The sequence below is a fragment of the Cetorhinus maximus genome, chromosome 11 (genome assembly GCF_964194155.1).
Source record: "Cetorhinus maximus chromosome 11, sCetMax3.hap1.1, whole genome shotgun sequence".
NCBI classification, from domain to species: Eukaryota; Metazoa; Chordata; class Chondrichthyes; order Lamniformes; family Cetorhinidae; genus Cetorhinus; species Cetorhinus maximus.
In genome coordinates this window covers 5,119,748-5,135,401 of record NC_135889.1, presented here as the reverse complement: position 1 = coordinate 5,135,401, position 15,654 = coordinate 5,119,748, and the positions used below count along the sequence as shown (strand labels likewise).

At 47.5% G+C, this 15,654-nt stretch overlaps 1 long non-coding RNA gene across 1 annotated transcript in view; it reads left to right on the top strand.

Moving 5' to 3' along the window:
- LOC144686345 (uncharacterized) overlaps positions 1–8,435 on the top strand; it is a 10,303-nt gene extending 1,868 nt beyond the window's left edge. The window contains exon 2 of the long non-coding RNA XR_013577907.1: positions 5,939–8,435. This is a non-coding gene — a long non-coding RNA (uncharacterized LOC144686345). The remainder of the gene's footprint in view (positions 1–5,938) is intronic.
- The last annotated feature ends 7,219 nt before the right edge of the window (positions 8,436–15,654 follow it).

Here is a 15,654-nt window from a genome sequence, read left to right as displayed (position 1 = left end):
TCCCTCCCTCCCCCCCGACCCTTCCCTCCCCCCCCCCGACCCTTCCCTCCCTCCCCCCCCGACCCTTCCCTCCCTCCCCCCCCGACCCTTCCCTCCCTCCCCCCCGACCCTTCCCTCCCTCCCCCCCCGACCCTTCCCTCCCTCCCCCCCCGACCCTTCCCTCCCTCCCCCCACCAACCCCGACCCGTCCCTCCCTCCCCCCACCACCACCACCCCCGACCCTTCTCTCCCACCCCCGTCCCTTCTCTCCCACCCCCGTCCCTTCTCTCCCACCCCCGTCCCTTCTCTCCCACCCCCGTCCCTTCTCTCCCACCCCCGTCCCTTCTCTCCCACCCCCGTCCCTTCTCTCCCACCCCCGTCCCTTCTCTCCCACCCCCGTCCCTTCTCTCCCACCCCCGTCCCTTCTCTCCCACCCCCGTCCCTTCTCTCCCACCCCCGTCCCTTCTCTCCCACCCCCGTCCCTTCTCTCCCACCCCCGTCCCTTCTCTCCCACCCCCCGTCCCTTCTCTCCCACCCCCGTCCCTTCTCTCCCACCCCCGTCCCTTCTCTCCCACCCCCGTCCCTTCTCTCCCACCCCCGTCCCTTCTCTCCCACCCCCGTCCCTTCTCTCCCACCCCCGTCCCTTCTCTCCCACCCCCGTCCCTTCTCTCCCACCCCCGTCCCTTCTCTCCCACCCCCGTCCCTTCTCTCCCACCCCCGTCCCTTCTCTCCCACCCCCGTCCCTTCTCTCCCACCCCCGTCCCTTCTCTCCCACCCCCGTCCCTTCTCTCCCACCCCCGTCCCTTCTCTCCCACCCCCGTCCCTTCTCTCCCACCCCCGTCCCTTCTCTCCCACCCCCGTCCCTTCTCTCCCACCCCCGTCCCTTCTCTCCCACCCCCGTCCCTTCTCTCCCACCCCCGTCCCTTCTCTCCCACCCCCGTCCCTTCTCTCCCACCCCCCGTCCCTTCTCTCCCACCCCCGTCCCTTCTCTCCCACCCCCGTCCCTTCTCTCCCACCCCCGTCCCTTCTCTCCCACCCCCGTCCCTTCTCTCCCACCCCCGTCCCTTCTCTCCCACCCCCGTCCCTTCTCTCCCACCCCCGTCCCTTCTCTCCCACCCCCGTCCCTTCTCTCCCACCCCCGTCCCTTCTCTCCCACCCCCGTCCCTTCTCTCCCACCCCCGTCCCTTCTCTCCCACCCCCGTCCCTTCTGTCCTTCCGCCACCTTCTCTCTCCTCCTTTGCCCCCCGCCCCCCTGATGTGGTCCCCTCTCTTCCCCACTTCCCTCCCCACCCCAGTGTCCCCTTTCCCGCTAGGTCCCTCCTCGCTCCCTCAGTCACTTCTGCATCCAGGTCCGCTTGCTTCCCACCCATACCTCACCTGTTCCCAGATCCCTACGTCCCAGGTCCCCTCAACCCACATTCCCCCCCCCCCCCCCCCCCCCACCATTCTACCTCCCCCCATCCTACCTTCCTCCCCCCCACCCTACCTCCTCCCTCCCTCATTCTCCCTTCGCCTACCCTCCATGGATCAACTCCACCCACCTCCCCAAGGTCCCCTCTACCACACTCCCTCCCCGGTGACCCCGTATCCTGCTTCCCCGCCCCTTCCCCAGTCTCTAACCCCCATCCTCTTCCCCAGTGACCCCTCCCTCTTGGTGATCCTTGCTCCCACCCCCATCTGCCTCCTGATCGCTGGCCCTATCCTACACGCTTCCGCGGTCCCCATACCTGCCACATGCATCCTAGGGTTCCCTCCCTCCTCCTCCTCCTCGCCCCACCCCCCGCCTCCTTGGGGTTGTGTTGTGTCTCCCCCCCCCCCCCCCCCCTGCCGGTTGCCTCCCCCACCTCCTGACTCCGCAGGGTGGTCCCCTCTTTCCCCACCTCCACCGCCTCTTTCTTTTCCTGCTAACAATTAACATTTTTGAAAAAGTTCCAACAATTACCGTGACATGACCTGCACAGAAAAGGCTGGCAAACCCTTAAATCTTTGTTTTCAATAGTGTAAAATGTTAAGAATGCAAACTACAATCACGAGGTGTTGCAAGCTCCTGTCCCTGCAGAACTCGGCTAATCCAGTATTAAATTCCACATGCACTTCATCAATTCACTTGCTTTCACTTTTCTCCTTCCAATGGGGATTTTTTTCCTGCAGCAATGCACTTTGTTTTTAATTTGTCATGTTCTTTTGTTTTGATAGTTTTCAGTGGTTTTGTTTTTGCACCCATTGTCAAAAGTACAAATGTGTTATCATTTCTTCATATTCCTATCAACATGCTGGGGTGCTGTAAGGCGAAATATGTATATTGCCAAAATGATGTACAGAGAGTGAGCTGTGTCTGATAAATGGTCTCGTATGTGCAGTAAAATCCTCAACCTTTGCCTAAAGAAATGCAGTATCCCTTTCTGTATCCTAAACTGGAATAGTTTAATATTTTGAATCAAACGTATATGTTGTACTTAGTTTATCACTCACCTCCCACAGTTACTTGGCAAATTCCTCAGGTGGTCATGAAGATCACTACATTGAGATTCAAAGTAATTTTTGTTGGAAAGAAATGTGCACCTGACAGCTGCTTCAAGAATTATGTTATTTGGTAGAATGTACAGCAGTGAATGTGTACATTTATTATGCTATTTTGCCTATGCAAAATGTGGTGTTTGTACTTCAAGATTTCTGAGAAACACAGCAAGGCCAATACAATGAATTTATTTACCTGATATATGTAGAGTCTTTCCTACTTTAGTCTCTAGATCTCCCAAACCCCTGTATAGGGTAAACAGACAATAAAAAAATAATACGTCATATGAATTCAACACCAACTTGTGTTTTTAGATAGCACCTTGAGATGTTAAAAGGTGCAGCACAGATCCAAAGAAGGGGGATTAGAAGGGGTTGATCAAAGCTTGGTGAAAGGTGAGTTATAAAGAACACAGGAGTAGGCCATTCAGCCTACTATTCAATATGGCTGATCATCCACTTCAATGCCTTTTCCTCATGCTATCCCCATATCCCTTTGTGTCATTGGCATTTAGAAATCTGTCAATCTCTACTTTAAACATACTCAATGACTAAGCTTTCACAGCCCTCTGGGGTAGAGAATTCCAAAGATTCACGATCCTCTGAGTCAAAAAGTTTCTCCTCACCTGGCCCCAACTGGCTTCCTGCTTATTTTGAAATTGTGTTCCCTGGTTCTAGACTCCCCGGCCAGGGTAGCATCTTACCTGCATCTACCCCCTCTATCCCTTTAAGTATTTTGTAGGTTTCAATGAGATCACCTCTCATTCTTCGAAACTCTAGAGAAGACAGGCCCAGTTTGCCTAATCTCTCTGCATAGGACAGTTCTGCCATCATATGTGCACATTCGTTTCCCATCCGCTCATGGGCCCGCTGATTGCACGTGCCCGATGAGCACAAAAATAAAGGCTCATGTCACTTTTAGTAAGCGCCCTACGGCATTACTAATTGAAATAAACAAAATCCGATGAAACCACCATGATTAATAAATCAAGATGTGGGGGAGGGGACAATAGTGAGGAGAACAGTAGCATAGTTATTGTGTTACTGAACTATTAATCCAGGGGCCTTGATGAATGATCTGGAGACACGTGGTTGAATTTTAACAGTGAGACCCACTCAGCAGAGGAGTCTGGCAGCAGATCAACAACCTGCTATTTGAAGAGCGGTGTTTTCAGTGAAATTTTAACAGAGTCACAGCATCAGCATCCCATATCTAGCTTTGTCACCAATTATAGCAGGGCGATGTGTTGATGACCCACACCTGAAAGTGGAAGCAAGGATCAGAATTAACTCATTGTACAATTGTCAGGAGAGGGAGAGCCAGTTATTTGAGTAATGGTGTCTCAATGGCCAGCTGTTCTGTGGTTCTCTGATGCATCCCTTGACGTCATGCTGAAGTTCCTGCAGGGATATTCTGTTCTCAAAGTTTGGAAGAAAGAAGCCTGCCTCAAAGACCATGTCGACGTGGCTGGAAGTGGCAGACAATGGAGCCTCGCTCCTGGATACAGTGCCACAAGAGATTCAATGACCTCATCAGGGCAGGGAAGCTGAATAACATCCTACATTCCAGTACAATACCCCCTCATTCTGACTTCCTCAGCTTTCTGCACCCATTCCTCAGATAAGTACACCTTACAGGCCCACCTGTACCTCTCTCTAGAGTGGGAGAGAGCAAGAGCACGCCCTCAAAACAAGTCCTCTGGGCAAAAAAAACAGCTAAATTTAAAGGCTTCCCAACCTGTCAATTGCCCAGCCCCGCCAATCTTCACAGTCTCCTTGCCTTGTTCAACCTAGTGAGTTCTAGGAAGCCAAGGCAACCTGTGCACTGGCAGTTAAAGCCAAAAACGATGGTTAGGATGCAGTCATTTGGCTTTTATCATAAGTTAACAGAAAACCATTGTCCAATGGAGATTTCCCGTGTGCTCATAGCGCACATGTTGAAGTTAAATGCAGAAGTTGATAAGTTTCTGCCAGCTTCCCAACACACTGGCAATTTTTAAATGTTTTAACTTCCACATGCACCGACACCTGCCCACTCTAGCAGGCTCAAATTCCGCCCATGAGTTCAAATTTCACCACAGCAGCTGGGGAATGTAAATTCAATTAACTAAATAAATCTGGAATATAAAGCTGGTCCTGGTAATGGTGATCATGAAACTACCGATCACCATAAAAACCCCACGTGGTTCACTAATGTTCTTTAGGGAAAGAAATCGGCCCATCCTTACCTGTCTGGCCTACATGTGACTCCAGTCCCCAGCAATGCGGTTGAATCTTCACTGCTCTCTGAAATGGCCTAGCAAGCCAAGCGTTCTCTCAAGGGCAATTATGGATGGGTAATAACTATTGGCCTTACCAGTGCTCCCTTTGTTTCATGTATAAATAAAAATAAACTACAAATTGTTCAACAATTATAATAGAAATTTATAAAACACTTCCTGTTTCCTGCAGTGTCCACTGTTCGTGGAAGGCTTCAAGCAATCCAGCAGGCCATGTATGCTTCCTTTTCAAGGTCACCTGGACACAGACAGTGCTGCAGGAGAAAAGCAGGCATCCAGAGCATCCCTTCACCCCCAATGGCTCTGCCCATACTGGGCCTATACTTTTCACAGGGTAGGCCCTAGGTGGCTGAAGGCACAGCTCCCGGTGGTGGAGTGAAGGGAGATGGAAATGCACTAAACACCAGAATCAGAGGATTGGAGAGTTCATGGGGTTGACAGTTTGGAGAAGGAGGAGGGCCATGCGAACTCTAAATTTTATGCACTAAGGCCCTGGGAGCCAATATACATTGACAGGGTTGGAGCCAATTAGATCTGGCAGCATGACTCAGAGCAGGTGGATGACAGCCAGCAGAACATTGGAGTAAATCAAATTTGGAAGTCACAAAAGTTTGGGTGAGAGTTCAGTGAAGCATAAAATGAGATAACAGCGGAACAAGGTAATATTATGGGGCGGGATGGTGGCGGGTAGAAGATGATCTTTGCATCCACTTCAGCTAGTGAGATGGAAGGTTGTGGTTCATGAATAATAAACAGAGGATACCACATGGTTACTGGAGTGACACCACGTTTAAATAACAAGTGTGTCTGGCCACATGTTAAAGTCATGAGTTTTCACTGACCCGTTGGGGCATATTGCATAAACATCATTATTAGGATTGGAGTTTCTCCAAATAGATTTTCTTGTGCCCAACACAAAAATCAGATCCACATTTCTAATGAACCAAAGCACAATTAAACTGGATAGTATGTTATAAAGCCATGCTTTATATTAAAAATGACTTTATTTATTTATTGGGCTTAAACCGCTGGTTGGGTTCTAAAAAGACTGAACAGCAACAATTTTTTAATGTTTTAACCTTTTTAAATCTTTTTAAAAATTACTTAAACAGCAGCTCCTAAGATGGCTGAACATTAATATAGCTCTATCCTGCAAATTACAGAGCCATTGTAATGGAACCAAGCTGTCTAGAAGAACCCATCAGATGCAATCATTTTGGACAATGAACCCCAGCTCAGAAGCGAAGTCCCCTAGCCATAACCTAACCATGTCTAAGCCATGGACCTGGAATCAACTTTCTATGACCATGTTTGGATAACTGGTCAGTCTGTGAGTGAGGACCATGTGATGAGCCAACTAACCCACTTTTGTGTTTTAAGTTCATGCAGGCAGAACAGAAGTAGAAGCACCCCGAGTGGGCACTCTCTCCCTTTCCATCCACCCTGCAAGCTTGAGCTCTGCCCGTTGTTTGACCAGTTATATGCCACAAGCAGTGTTTAAAAAAATCATCCCAGCAGTTGCTGATTCCAGGAGGCCAAATAGAAATCAACAGTTTTAAATTGTTCCGATGCAGAATTTGGAAAGCCCATCAAGCCCAGTCTAAAACCACCCAAGTCATCAATCTACCAGATCCGTATACAACTGACTTTTCGACTACTTATCTTCCCACTTTGTAACTTACTTGTGAACTTTTGAATGCATATGTGTGAAAGTTGGAGCGTTTTTATTATTTTTATTTAGATTGGGTGTTAAATACAGTAAATACTATTCTCTTTTCTTTTTAAGAACCTACAAGAAAACCTGTGTGAGTGTCTTTTACAGTCACAGCACTTAAACAGTAAAACACTCACTGAATTGGCAAACGTATTTATTTTTTAAAAACCTGTTTCAGTCAGTCAAGGGGTGGAAAGAGAGGGGAGCCATTCTACCACTTCTCACCTGACCGTAACAGTATCCTAAGCAAATAATGGACCCATTTATTGTTTGGGAATTACACATAGGCTTTCTAATATACCACTCCAGAAAACAATTAATATCAGACACACCAGACACTTTTGCATCAGACAAAACAACAAATAGTTTATTTACAGATTGAATCAAGCAGTAGCAGCAAGTTATTGAAGTTAATCCAAGTAACATAGCAGCTTTAAGTATTTAATGAAACATTTGACAGACAAAACTATAATCTAAGTTCCTTTGAAATGTTTTCTTTGATAAACTACCAAACAAAAGCTAGATAAACAGTTTTCAGAAATGCAGAATCCACCCAATACCTATCAGTTACAGTCTTTCTTGGAAATATGTAACTATGGCTCTTGGGCCACTGCCTGTAACAGTCAAGTCAAAGCTCTAATTAACTGGTCTCTAAAAGTGCCCAATCCTTATGTCTAGAAACTCTTTGAGATACACTCTGACCTTTAAGAAAACAGCCTATAAGTCAGCAGCACTTACTTTATCAGAACTGACAGTTTTATATATTGCAGGGTATAATATATTCAGAAAGTATAGGGGAGGAAGAAGGACTGAAACTATTGAAGACAAACTGCTTATCAGCCACTTCTCTGTTCACACGGGGTGAATCTCTGCTTGATGACGTCAAGTAGTACTTTAAATACATGATTAATGAGGCTTACGTATTTTGTTTTAGTTATTTTCTGTTCTGTTCTGTGTTCAATCTAGGTTACACAACCTGTTTACAACTAACATTCACCATCTTTTAGCATTTGAAAATTTGTATTAGATCCCCTCCCAATGATCTTTCTCCAAGGAAATCAATTTCAACGCAGAGCCTTTCTTCATATCTTGGAATTCTAAATCCTAGACTCATCCTAGTTCTTCCCTAAACCCTCTGCAACACCTTAATGGCATTTAGAAGGTAGAGCGCACAATTTAATCCAGGCGATGGGGGTCTTGCCTGCCGGCTGAAGAGCTGTCAAGAGCCCCATGTCACCTCACTTGGGGAAGGCCCACTGTATTAAGTGTCAGTCAAAGCTGGCAGCAGGCATTCCCTGGGATCAAGAAAATCCCATCCCCTACAGCTGCTGGCCAATCAGAGGCCGGCAGCTCAACATTACTGTCAACATTACCGGGGGAGTGGCGGTAGCTGCCAATAATGCTCTCACCAGAGGCCCAAGATCAGCAAGGAACCCAGGCCCACAGATGAGTGAGAGTGAGACAGGGCTGCGGGAGAGGGAGGGGTTGGAGGCAATGGCAGGGGTGTAGCTTTCAGTGGTCCTCCTTTTCCTGATGGTGGGCAGCTCAATCCTAACAACAAGGAAACCACCACCACCTCCCCCCACTGTCCCTGGGACCCTGCAAGCAAACAAACCATGGTTTGAATACCAGCGGTGGCAGGATGAGGCCCTTAAGTGGACATTAATTGCCCATTTAAGGGCCTCAGTTGGCGACAGGAAAGGAAAGCCACCCACTGACCTTCCAGCCCCAGACTGAATCGGGGCAGAGATGGGAAGTCGCCATCCAGCACCCTCCCACCTGATTAAATGCCTCCGCCTCCAAACTTGCCTCAGGCGAGGGAATTAAATTCCACCCAGCATTCCAAATGCGGTCTCATCAACAATGTGAACAAATGTAAAATAACTTGTTTACAGTCAATTATCTTTAAGGCACATTCTAGTATCCAATAAACTTTGTCAACAGTAGCTTCACCCTGACTGAATGCTATTCAGTTCCTGCCTTTGTTAATGGGCACTGAGTCAGCCTGTGTGTGCTTTATGCTTCCCATTCCAACCTGCATAACAACACATTTCACAACATTAAAATATATCTACCATTTAGTAGCCCTTCCACTTAATTTGTCTAAATCTTTTTTGAATGTTATTAATCTTTTTTATAGATATCACCTGGTCATATGCCTTGGGGTCATAGTAACATTTTATCTACAAACCTTGCAGAGGGAAAGGGCTGCCGGGCTGATATTAGAACGTTCAGAGACACATTAAATGTGTAATCAGAGGAGCATTGACAGACCTGGAAATAAAGCATTGCAGCAGCGACTGGAAAATGGCAGGAAAGAAGTTCCCTCCCCCATATTATCTCTGAATAACTCCAGCAACAGAGGATTCAGAATAAATTATTGCAGGGTTCTAGCCAGTCACTGTTTGCATCCAGAGATATTTCTGTACGTTTAAGTCGCAATCTTCTTTATAAGCCTCAAACCTATATAGAACAGTTACAAATGCTTTCTGAAAATTTAACCAAATGATATCCATTGGTAATTTCATCAATCAATGTAGTTAATTCTCCAAAATCTTTCCATATGTTATGCTATTCCTTACAGTTTCTGGCCTGTTTGGATGAAATTGCTAACATCCTATTCAGCCGCGTACAGATGTTGGGCTAACTGCTTTTTCCCTGCTTGATTCTGGTCTCACTCCAATAATGCTTTTTGTTCTCAAGTTCTTGCATATAGCCCTTCTATTTAGGGAGTTCCTAAAAAATTATTGGCCAGAATATTACATCTCACGGGCGGGCGCGCGCCCGACCCGAATGGATGTGAAATAGTGCAAGCTGACGTTGGGCAAACATCCCTACGTCATCCCACATGTGAGCAATCTTCAGGGCAGCAGGCATGCGCGGGTGTTGAAGCTGCGCCCGCCAACAATTAAAGGGCCACTTAAGGCAATTGATCCAATTTTACGTTGCCCGTGCGATTTCGCATTTGTCGCACGGGCAGCCCATTTTTAACGAAACCTTGTCCAAAGGTGGGATTAAAAAAAGGCCAGCAGCATTGTCATTGTGAGTAGTGAGGAGTTTAGGAGATAGTTTGCTGCTGGTTGCTTATTTGAACTTGACAGCTTCATCTCTGTTCTAAGCTTCAGTCTTAGCATTTCCAGGCATCATTTCAGGACTCATTGGTGCCTTCAAGGCCCCCGGAGGATTTTGACCATGTGGACTCTTCCAAGTATCAGATAACCTTCCGTAACTCTGGTAATGGGGATTGCGCTCTCCGCTGGCGGCACCTTCTCTGAGGAGGAAGAGAGGGCAGAAGCACAAGACGCAGATTCTGCAAGTCTGTGCAAGGTACCCTGGCAGCTCCCATGACGCTTCCATCCTCAGACGCTCACAGGTGCCAAGGCCGTTGACTACTCCAGCTCGACTGGATGGATAACTGCTGGATGACAAGGGCTTTCATTGAAAAGGTGGCTTATGACGCCTCTCTACCACCCAAGAACAGAGACAAAGCAGCGTTATAATATGAGTCATACTTCCACAAGGGCTGTGATAGAGAGGACCATAAGTCTTCTGAAGATGTGCTTCCGATGCCTGGACCATTCAGGGGGAGCACTACAATACCCTCCAGAGTGGGTGTCACTGATAGTGGTTGCATGCTGCACTCTCCACAATCTGGCACTGGCGAGGGTGGACCCACTGGAGGAAGAGGATCTTGAGGCACCTCCACAGGCCAGAGATGATGAATCCAGTAGTGAGTCAGAAGTGGAGCATGGTGAGGACATGGAGGCAGACCTCTGGATCCTTCAGGGAGGCAGGAACACCAGGGATGCCTTGACCCAATGCTCCTTCAGCTAGGCTGCCAAAGATCTGCTTCCACCTCATGCCAGGGGTACCACCTCCATCCCGGATGTCGAAATGTCCCTTTCCTTTGAACCCAAAGTTCACTCAATGCCTGTGCAATAAAGTTTAGAACCACTCATGTTCAGCAAGAGATCCTGGTGTGCCCAGCACCTACAAAACAACTGAAGCATACTCAGGCCATTAAGATGAAAGCAAAATTTATATCATGTTGGCACTCACATCAAATGAACGTAACAATATAGGGTGTTAATGGACACACCAGTAAACATATTAATAAAACATGGCAGAACAGAAGATCACCCATGGAAAGTCCCTCTTGTGCTCACTGTGCCTTAAACTTACGTTTGTGAGTGCTGCGTCTTGTTGCACCCCGCACCCCCTCACTGACACTGCCATTGGAGACAGCCTGCTGACTCTGCTGTCTTGTTGGCCTTGACCTTGGTGGTTGTCCTCCGGCCAGTAGAGCCTGTGCTGGCCCTGCCTGGGAGGCAGTGGCCAGTGCCATGGCTGGCCTCTCCCCAGTCTCTGCAGCCTCATCAGACGCCATGGTCACTGGTAGAGGGGCAGAGGAGCTGCTGCCGCCATACAGAGCACCCTGAGAGGAGCCCACTGAGATAACAAGCAGCTCGTGCGCTTAACGTGAAGTCGTGCTGGACTTCCCTGCTCGCCATTGATGGACAGGCACCTAGCTGGGATACTGGGTGCCTCATCCATCTCCCACACGGACACTGACCTCCTGAGGTCATTGTCTGTGTGAGGGCTTGCATGTCCGAGCGCAACCCCAGGAACCCCTGATTCTGCCCCTGGAGTTGCCTCTCCATGAGAGTCATCACTCTCTCAATGGAGGAGGCAGTGTGCTTGGCGATGAGGGTCAAAATTGTGCTCATGCTTCGCATGGACTCCTCCGCAACAAGGGACCATTGCACGTATGCCCTCATGGATCTCTGCCTGATCATCCCGCACATCCTGCTGGGCATTCAGCATCTGTCGCCTAATGGGAGACTCCAGATGCTCGTCGTCTGTCTTCGAATCAGTATCGTCCTGGTCTCCAGCAATCCTCCGACTGCCGGTGCCCTGGACATTCTCTGCCTCCGCCTGCTCCTCAAGCGAGTGTGAACTGCCTTCACCGCTTGGCACTGACATTCTAGCCGATGATCTAATGCCCATTGAGGTGCTGGTATCTGCTCTGGTGCTTGGTGCAAAAACGGGGTGTGACGCAGGTGCATCTAAAGCCCAGTGGTCCTCTGGTGTCAAGGGTGGCTCTTCAGGGTCCTATATCCATGGGTGAGCTGGCAATTCTAGGGGAGAACAATGACATGTCATTAGGTTAAGTCATCACACTGTCAACGTACATGCCAAGCACCCTGGTGAGACAAAGGAGATCTGTGTCATGGTGCCATTGTCTTTCAATGATCAATGGCGGCTCCAGGTTTGAGGCTCCCATTATCAATGAGACTGCATAAGAATGTTTGCACAATCTGACACTCTCACCCCTGTGCACTGCGCTCTTACCTTCATCAGAAATCCCTGCCTCTCCACGACCGGCTTCCCAAGGTGGGTGGCAGCACTCCAGCTCCAAGGCATCTGTCTCATACCTCATCAGAATGAGGGGGTTTGGGGGGCCTCTGCCTGTCTTAGTTCTTTTGTTGGCGTTACACCTCTTCTGAAAGGACAGAGGAGCATTGATTAGTCCACTCTCTAGCTGCAGCGCCATTGCAGGCTGGCAACAGCACCCCTGCCCCACCCCCACCCCCGGGATACCTTGCAGGGCACATCTGAGTCATGGCCCTCGACCCGTATTCAGGCCAAGCAGCCAGGGCTCACACCTTGGCCGGCAGTGGTGCCAGTGACAGTTGGCACTCAGACTCTAGCACCTCTGAGCTCCACGGGGGGATGGCCAGCCATTAGCACTTCTCCACGCTGATCCAATGCCAACTTGGTACTCACCCTTGCCGAGCGTAGCAGATCGTTGAACCTTTTGCAGCACTGCGCCCATGTGTGCCACACAACGTCATGGCCGCTGACCTCAGCTGCCACCACCTCCCAGGCTTCTTTGGTCAGGTGCGGTGGCCTCCTGCGATCCCTGGGTACTAAAGTGTCCCGCCTGACACCAACCTCCTCCAAGGACTGCGAGGCACTCGACTGAGAAATGGGGGGCGGAGAGCCCACCTGACTTGCCCTCCCGCCTGACATCTCCAGCCGCTTGGGAGGCCATTGTTTTAGTGAAATGGCTTCCTGACACTCCAAAGATTCTCCCCTGGCAGCCTTCAGGGAGCTGCCTCTGCCGATTTTAAAGTACCTGCCGAGTCGCCATTGGACTCGGCGCCTGACAGGCTCCTGCCCCCACCTGGCCCTTCCTGACCATTGAGAAGATGTGTTTCATGCTGGGCGGACCTTAATTGGCCATCCACAATTTAATCTCGAAGTTAGAAAGAACTTGTATTTATTTAGCATCTTGTGCAACCTCCAGGCACCCAGAAATCCTTCATAGCCAGTGAGGTACATTTTGAAGTGAAATCACTGGTGTAATGCCAACATAGCCATAAGGAATTCGCACAGAAAGCAATGAGAGAATTGTTAGTTAAATTGGATTGGTAGAGTTGGCTCAGAGATAAGCATCGACCAGGACATGGGGAGAGAAGTGCCATAGAATCTTTTACATCCACCTGAAAGTGGATTGGTTTAGTGTCTCATCCAAAAGCGGGGTGAATATTGATCAGGACACCAGGAGAACACTCCTGCTTTTCTTCGAATAGTGCTATGGGATATTCTACATCCATCTGAGAGAGCAGATGGGAGCTCAGTTTAAAAAGTAACCTGACAGACAGCACCTCCGACAGTGCAGCACTCCTTCATTACTGCACTGAGAGGGTCTAGGTTCTGCACTGAACGCTGGAGTGGGTTTTGAACCCATGGTCTTCTGACTCAGACACACGAGTGTTACCTCTGAGCCAAGGCTAATGCTGTAGGTTCCTGAATTAAAATAATTTGATCTAGAATTTGTCAACAGCTTTTGTGAAATAATTCATTTCAGCATTTTGTCTGTAACCATAGCATTTCTGCTCTGCATATGCCCTAATGCTTTAGGGTCTTTTCATTTCTGTCTACAATGTACACAACTAAAAAGAGGAATGGCAACATTAAATGGGCAGGGAGCATGAAAGAGAATTAAAAAAGCACTGATGTCGCAGTAGACTGTGATTTAAAGCGCACAAAATCCACATTTGCTTTTCATTTAGCAAACTGATGACAACCAGGATGATTGACAAACTCAGGTTCCATTTCATAACTCAAATTAACCATGTTGTCCTCAAGTGAATACGCAATATACACACGCATCCCCTTTGGGTTGCTTATATTTTTCACATCAGTAAAACCAAATTAGCAATTACATTGGCTGTACTCCTCTCAACAGCATGACTACTTTCTAATTACACTTACACAGTATTTTGGCCTTGAAGTGCTAACAGATATCTTTTAAAATAGGGTGGATTTATTACAGATTCATTTTAAATCTTACCCAGCATGGAGACAGATCAAAAGGAAGTGTATCAGTGAAAAAAGGTTTATATTGAATCATAACATTATCCTTGGTATTCCCACAATAGAAATACTGGGTCATATTAAATTCTATTGCATTGCTTATTTGTGCACATCAAAGGGTAGTAACATTGGGAGAACTTGAATGAATTGTTGGGCCCAGCAGTTTAAGTAGTGTACAGCAGAAATCTTGATTCAAGGTGGTCTGGTAACACAGTGCCATGTTGGGTATGACTGAACAGCAGGACAAATATTCACATCTCTGATTCCTGACTTAACAATTTATAAATTGAGCACTTCACTCCTCATCAAGGTGTACTACGTTCATATCAAATACACCCAGTTCGAGCAGAGCAAAGCTAGATTAAGTGCTCCAACAATAGGGCTTAATTGCTTCCCCAGAACACTGCCACAAATTAGAAGCACCAATGCCATTTAGGAACCTGGTCTAGATTACCCAAAAACACTTCACATTGAACTCTTGCAGTTACCAGATGGACAAAATTTTCAGCCCAATATCCTGGTTTCAAACGCACAAATCAAGCATGATCCATTTTTATGCACCTCCATACATCTAGTTAAGCAGCGTTGGTAAAGAGGCCTGCATGCAGGAATTCTGCACTTAATTAGTTTGAGTAAGCATATAAATTGGGAGGCCTAAGGAATGAAAAAGGAGAGTAAAAATCAGGATGGAATTGAAAAGGTGAGGGAATGAATTGGAAAATATAAACATTTAATTAAAACATTAATTGCAAGTGCAGTCATGTGTTAAAGTAAAACAGTGACAGGATAGCGTACACAACCTTACTTTGGAGAGTTTTAAAAATATAAACTCACTGCTGTTGAACTACAGATGAAGCACAGACCTCACAAAATGTTTACGTTATCAACCTAGAACGCTCCATGGAGATCCTGTACTGTATTTTATGTAATCATGCATAATGCACAGAAATGTTTCATCTAAATAAAGTTTAAAATGCTCACAATAGATTTATGTTCCATAAAAGCAAAAAAACTGCAGACGCTGGAAATCCAAAACAAAATAAAAATACCTGGAAAAACTCAGCAGGTCTGGCAGCATCTGCGGAGAGGAACACAGTTAACGTTTCGCGTCCGTATGACTCTTCAACAGAACTAAGTAAAAATAGAAAAGAGGTGAAATATAAGCTGGTTTAAGGGGTGGGGGGTGCGGTGGGACAGGTAGAGCTGGTTAGAGGGCCAATGATAGGTGGAGATAGCCAAAAGATGTCATAGACAAAGGGACAAAGAGGTGTTGAAGGTGGTGATATTATCTAAGGAATGTGCAAATTAAGGGTAGAAAGCAGGACAAGCAAGGTACAGATAGCCCTAGTGGGGGTGGGGTGGGGTGAAGGGAAGGGATCGAAATAGGCTAAAAAGTAGAGATAAAACAATGGATGGAAATACATTTAAAAATAATGGAAATAGGTGGGAAAAGAAAAATCTATATAAATTATTGGAAAAAAAAGGGGGGGATCGGAAAGTGGGTGGGGATGGAGGAGAGAGTTCATGAAAATTGTTGTACTCAATATTCAGTCCGGAAGGCTGTAAAGTGCCTAGTCGGAAGATGAGGTGCTGTTCCTCCAGCTTGCGTTGAGCTTCACTGGAACAATACAGCAGGCCAAGGATGGACATGTGGGCATAAGAGCAGGGTGGAGTTTTGAAATGGCAAGCGACAGGGAGATCTGGGTCATGCTTGCGGACAGACCGAAGGTGTTCTGCAAAGTGGTCACCCAGTCTGTGTTTGGTCTCTCCAATGTAGAGTAA